General features: G+C 34.4%; 1 pseudogene; it reads left to right on the top strand.

Moving 5' to 3' along the window:
* Positions 1–4199, top strand: LOC113299631 (annotated as a pseudogene).
* Positions 4200–7147: the final 2948 nt, after the last annotated feature.

Here is a 7147-nt window from a genome sequence, read left to right as displayed (position 1 = left end):
TCAGAGTTAAAAGGAAAAGTTGTCCTGATGAAGAAAAATAAGCTGGATTTAACTGATTATGGTGCTTCGTTTCTTGACCGTGTTCATGAGTTGTTTGGTAATGGTGTTTGTTTACAACTTATCAGTTCTGATAATGCTGACAAAGGTACTCATATAGATTTTGTGATGATATAATTCTTACATGTTTTTATCCATTACGTAGGAAACGGAATGAACTAATTTTACCACAATATCATGCAAAATTTGTAGTTAATCTAGTTATGGGATTTAGTTGAAGGATGGTATGTATGATTTTGTTATTGGTGATATCAATTATCAAAGATTGATTTGATACACTACTTTTGATCGTGTATCTTTTTCTTAATCCATAAAGAAAAAAGCTCAAGGTAGCGATAACATAATTTTAGTGCGTGTATGGTGACAAAACATAAGTTACTTTGCCAATTAAGTTACACGCATAAGCAGATCTTCTAATTACCACCACAACTTACGATCTCTACAGATGAACACAAACTAGTTACAGTTTCTAAAATCTGCATGTTTCTCCTTTTGATCAAAGTTTGATCATGATGACCCTTGAGTCCCTGATTTTTATTTATTTTTTATATTTTCTTTGAAAGTGACTATTGATTGTTAAGTCCTGCGACAATTACGTACGATTTGCCAAGAGTCAAAAAGTCAAAGATTTTGTAATCTTTCTTAAGACTGATTAATTTTATACGGAACCTCTGGGTTGCCGTGGGTTGTGTCCCGCGTGACACATCTAAGGGACTTACCCGTCCCAAAGACCACCCCTGCATTAGTTTCTCAGATTAATGCATATGCAGCCTATGCTAAAAGCTCTATGCCCCCTCGACCATTTTTCAAGTTTTAGACAATGACAGGATCAATGCTCTTAAGCATAATTTAAACGATGTAATTTTTTAACCTTACTACATGATCTATTTTGCTTATCAAAAAAAAAAAAAAAAAAAAAAAATTTAAACTCCCTCGAAATTCTCATATGGTTTTGTACAAAATCCGTAATTTTTCAAAACAATTGTCTTTTCCCTGCATTATACAACATTCAATTTTGGGTTGTTTAAACCTGCGATCAGTTTAGAATACTGGTAATTGTAATCGACAGTAATTCAATAATAAAATAGAATGATGATACCAAACGTGATTTCCCGAATGTGAGGAGTGTTAGACTTCTTTGCTTTTGTCACACTTGTTGATCAATGTTACTGTCCACTGGAATCTGGTTGTAGATAATGAAATGCGAGGAAAAGTCGGTAAAGAAGCGTACTTGGAAGATTGGGTGAATAAGATAACATCATTGACGGCCGGATTATCAGAATTCCACGTTACATTTGAATGGGGTGAATCAACTGGAATTCCTGGTGCATTTTTCATCAAGAATTTTCATCACAGTGAATTCTTTCTCAAAACTTTGATCCTAGAAGATGTCCCGGGAAGTGGATTTACCCTTCCAAACATTACAAGCATCCTCGGATTTTCTTTTCTAACCAGGTAATTTTGTATACTCTAATTATGGTGCACGACTGGAAGTCATTGAAATTCATATATTGATTTGTTGATCGATGCAGAGTTACCTGACAAGCAACACACCAGAAGCTCTACTTAAATATAGAGAAGATGAACTCAAAGTACTTAGAGGAGATGGCGCAGGGGAACTTCAGGCATGGGATCGAGTATACGATTATGCACTGTACAATGATTTGGGAACCGAACGTCCCGTTCTCGGAAACTCAACTGAGTTACCTTACCCTCGGCGAGGAAGGACGGGGCGAAAACCAGACAAAAAAGGTTTCATAATTCATACTGCTTCAGCTTTTGTTTTTGATTGATTTACATGTAGATCCAAATTATGAAACTCGCATGTTTATATTGAACCTGAACATATACATTCCAAGAGATAGAAAAATATAGTCAGTTGAAGTTCTCAGACTTTCTAGCTTATGTGGTGAAGGCACTGGGTCAAGTCGTTCGTCCAGAAATTAAAGCAGTATTTGACAAAACACCTAATGAATTCGATAGCTTCGACGACGTGCTGCATCTTTATGAAGGATACCAGGGACGGCCAGTTAATCAAACTGGAGATTCCCATTTGTTGTCATCAAATTGGACCCTCAACTTAGAGTTGGTTAAAGAACTCTTTCGTTCTGACGGCGAAAAACCCCTCAAATTCCCTAAACCCGAAGTGGTATTTTTCTTTCTTCTGTTTATTTACCCATTTGAAACTATATAAATGACTTATTAATTTTGTTCCATGGTGTTTATGCAGCTGATGAATTTGCTTGGAGGACAGACGAAGAATTCGGACGAGAAATGCTTGCAGGAGTTAACCCAGTTTCTATCCGCCTTCTTCAGGTATATACATGTCTCAGTGCATAAATACTTCTTATAATGGATTTCGAGTAGTAATTTCTGGTAACAAACGTGCACATGGTTTTCATTACAGGAGTTTCCACCAACTAGTAAACTTGACACCACCCTATACGGAGACCACACCAATTCAATAACCAAAGAACATATTGAGAAGAACTTGAATGGGATCACAGTTAATGAGGCATTAGAGAAAAACATGTTGTTTATATTAGATCATCACGATGAATTGATCCCGTACTTGAATCGAATAAATGCAACGGGAACGAAAACGTATGCTACTAGGACAATCCTCTACTTACAAGAAGATGGGACCTTAAAGCCTTTGGCTATTGAGTTGAGTCTGGTGCACCCTGATGGCGAAATCCGTGGTGCTGTTAAATAAGGTCTACACACCGGTTCAAGAAGGTGTCGAGGGTTCAATATGGCAGTTGGCCAAAGCTTATGCGGCTGTGAATGACTCTGGTGTCCATCAACTCATCGGTATTACATTTTAAACTAATAACCACTAATTTTATTGGTACATAATCCATCAATAATTGATATGACAACAACAACTTGTGATATATTTTTGCAGGTTGTATACACATGCAGTAATTGAGCCGTTTGTTATTGCTACAAATAGACAACTGAGTGTTCTCCACCCAATCTTTAAGCTTTTGCAACCTCATTTTCGAGATACGATGCATATAAATGCTTTGACTCGTCATATTCTCATCAATGCCGGTGGTTTTGTTGAGCGAACTGTCTTTCCAGAAAAGTATGCCATGGAACTGTCTGCTACGATTTATAAAGGATGGAATTTCACAGAACAATCACTCCCACAAAATCTCCTGAAAAGGTAACTTAAAAAAATATCAATAATTCTAGTCGGATTCATGTACTTATGATATGCACATCTTAGTTTTCATGTCAGTTCACCTGATATTTTTTTGCTTCTTCAGAGGAATTGCAGTTCAAGATCCTAGCAAACCACACGGTTTACGTTTATTGATCGAAGACTATCCATATGCAGTGGATGGGCTTGAGATCTGGTCAGCAATTGAAAAATGGGTGTATGAATATTGTTCGTTTTACTATCCGACTGACGAATTGATCCAAGGTGATACAGAGCTGCAGTCATGGTGGGAGGATCTCAGAACCAAAGGCCATGGTGACCTGAAAGATGAACCATGGTGGCCAAAAATGCAAACCTTACCGGAGTTAACTCAATCATGCACCATAATTATTTGGATAGCCTCAGCACTTCATGCAGCAGTGAACTTTGGAATGTACGCATATGCAGGTTACCTGCCAAATCGCCCAACCGTGAGCAGACGATTCATGCCTGAGATAGGGGATCCCGAGTATGTTGAACTTGAGACGAACCCTGACGCGGTTTTCTTGAAAACTATCACCAGTCAGTTACAAACACTTCTTGGTATATCCCTCATTGAAGCTTTATCTAAGCATTCTGCTGATGAAGTATATCTTGGACAAAGAGATTGCCCTGATTATTGGACTAAAGATGCAACACCACTTGATGCGTTTAACAGATTTGGAGAAAAGTTGGTCAACATTGAGAATAAAATCGTGGAGATGAACAATGCAGAGGAATATAAGAATAGGTTTGGACCAGTAAAAATACCATACACTTTATTATGCCCATATCCTTTACCATCTGATCCTCTCGGACTTACGGGCAGGGGAATACCCAACAGTACCTCCTTATAAAGGAAAACATTTATGTATATTTTTTTTATTGATTTTTGTGTGTGATACGATCTTTTGTGATTTCTTATTTGTGGACAATGGGAAAAATTTGGATGGAACAGGACAACTGTAAAGTCAATTACCTAGGTAGAGTTAACTCAATTAGCTAGGTAGAGTTAACTGCATAATTTTCCTTTAAATAAAATTTTCAAACCGGCTTCTTCTTTTAGAGAAAATATAAAGAAACTAACAAGTAGTTGTCCAAAAATTGCATCAAACAACAAGTCTCGTTCATACCACTCTTTAACTTTATTTCTTTTTTTTTGGAAAGACCTTTAAATTAGAAACCTATTATAGGGGCTCCAAGAAAAGAGTCTTGTGGGATCTTAAGGATTCAAATATCCTACAATGAAGATAAGGGGACCTAATTCATAAAAAAAATACTAAAATACCTTTAACCCATTAAATATTAAAGTAGGAATTACTGTTTAGTCCATTTTTTCATGACCCAGTTAATGGCTAGTCCACCCGTGAAAAACATTTAATCCCTAGTCCAAAAACTTCATGAAGATTATAAAGTGTATTTTCTAAATGCCTAAAATACCCTTCCAGGTCTAATTAGTATCAACACATGTAAATGTTACTAGTAGTATGTTCCTACATACTAATAATATCAATACGATGATACTACATATTAATATGTACTATACTAGCAGTAACAAAAATATCTTACTAATTTGTTACTAATAATTTAGGTAACTACTTTACTATACTAGTAGTAACTAGTACTAGTAGTAACATATGTAGTATCAATACATAACAATTTTTTGATAGGTAATATCAATACATAACATACTACATACCAATATATAACATATTACATACCAATATATAACATACTACATATCAATATGTAGTATCAATACATAACATAACAGTGTTGAACATAACATATTGATACTACATATTAATATGTAGTATCAATATATATATATATATGTAGTATCAATATTAATATGTAGTATTAATATATAACATATAACATATTAATATGTAGTATCAATATATAACATATTACTACTAGTACTAGTTACTACTAGTATACTAGTATACTAGTATACTACATATGTTATTACTACATACTACATATTGACGATATATAACATATTACTACTAGTATGCTAGTATACTAGTAACTAAGTATACTACATACTACATATGTTATTACTACATACTACATATGTAGTAACATATGTATTAATATACGTAATTTTATAGGTTAGGGTTAGTAGAGTAATTTTACTCTTTTCAAAACTTTTTTAGACTAGGGAGTAAATATAGTATCAATATATAACATATTACTACTAGTACTAGTTACTACTAGTATACTACTAGTATACTAGTATACTACATATGTTATTACTACATACTACATATTGACGATATATAACATATTACTACTAGTATGCTAGTATACTAGTAACTAAGTATACTACATACTACATATGTTATTACTACATACTACATATGTAGTAACATATGTATTAATATACGTAATTTTATAGGTTAGGGTTAGTAGAGTAATTTTACTCTTTTCAAAACTTTTTTAGACTAGGGAGTAAATATATTTTGCCGCTGGACTAGCCAGTAACCCGGGTCGGGTTTACTGGACGAAACAGCAAAGTCCTCAATATTAAAACCTAAAACTAATTTGTTTTCATTCCTCTCCTTTTAACTCTTCCATTATCTTCTTCCCCATCACCTCCATCGCCTATTTCTTCGATTAATCGTCAATTCTCAAAATAATTCATTATCGACGAACACCACTTAATCCACCCGCAATGACTCCCGTCTAATTTCATTGGTTTTAATGCATGGATAGGCAGAATCGATCGAATTAGGTTTTTGAAAAATCAGTTTCAGGACTATCTACGGTTTGGAAGTATGAATTTTTCCAACCGTAGAGAGTGCCTACGGTTTGGTTTCCCAACCATAAGTCATCTACGGTTGGGAAAATTGACTTCCAAGCCATAGACAGTTCTGAAACTATTTTTTGGGGGTTTTCAAAAGCAAAAATAAGTAATGGGTTTTCTTAGTTTTTTCTTTTTGTGATCGTCATCTTCATCGCGACGGAGAAGAAGAAGAGAGAAATTAAGAAGAAGAATATGGTTTTTTTTTTATGATCATCATCTTCATCATGATTTATGAATGAAAAGAGATGGAGAAGATAATAAATTTAGGTTTTGTATATGATCATCATCTTCATCATGATTTATGAATAAAAAGAGAAGGAGAAGATAATAATTTTAATTTTATAATTCTGAAGGGTATTTTAGGCATTACAAAAAATAGTTGGACATGGGGTTTTGTTGATTACTATTTCATAACCCGATTTTGTCATCTTGTAATCCCTCAAAACCCAATATTTGGAGCCCCTATAATAGGTTTCTTAAATTAAAATCGACTAGATGGTGTTAGAAAATTTCCACCTTGAAAACACAGGGGATACCAAATATAACCAACTTTTCGTTCGGTAACCTATACAGAAAAACTTAATACAATTACAAGTAGACCAACCTAATGATTCTTGACAATGTGTATATAGAGTTAATATCTCAACCACCCAATCAATATTTATATGGAGACAAGGTCCGTGAACCTAATTGTTACGCAGATACTTGGACGATCTTAAAAATCAATATCCAAGATCAATCTAGTTGTATCCAAATAATTCAATCGAAATTCTACCAAGTGATTAAACTTGTTATCTATCTTTTAAGATACAAATTCTACAGGAAATTAGTCTCCTGATCGATTACAATTAAGCGGGCAAATCTACTTAGATCGAATCCGTACTAACCCGTGTGAATTCAATTATAAAGATAAAAAAATATAATGCGGAAAAGAAAAAACACAAGACACCAGAAATTTTGTAAATGAGGAAACCGCAATAGCAGAAAAGCCCCATGACCTCATCCATATTGAACATCATATTGTATTAAGCCGCTACAGATATTAGCCTACTGCCAGACTTCGAACTGGAATGTAGTTGAGACCGAATCCACCC

The sequence above is a fragment of the Papaver somniferum genome, chromosome 7, assembly GCF_003573695.1.
Source record: "Papaver somniferum cultivar HN1 chromosome 7, ASM357369v1, whole genome shotgun sequence".
Classification (NCBI taxonomy): Eukaryota; Viridiplantae; Streptophyta; class Magnoliopsida; order Ranunculales; family Papaveraceae; genus Papaver; species Papaver somniferum.
The sequence above is the reverse complement of the archived record's forward strand: the minus strand, read 5'-3'. Positions and strand labels throughout refer to the sequence as shown.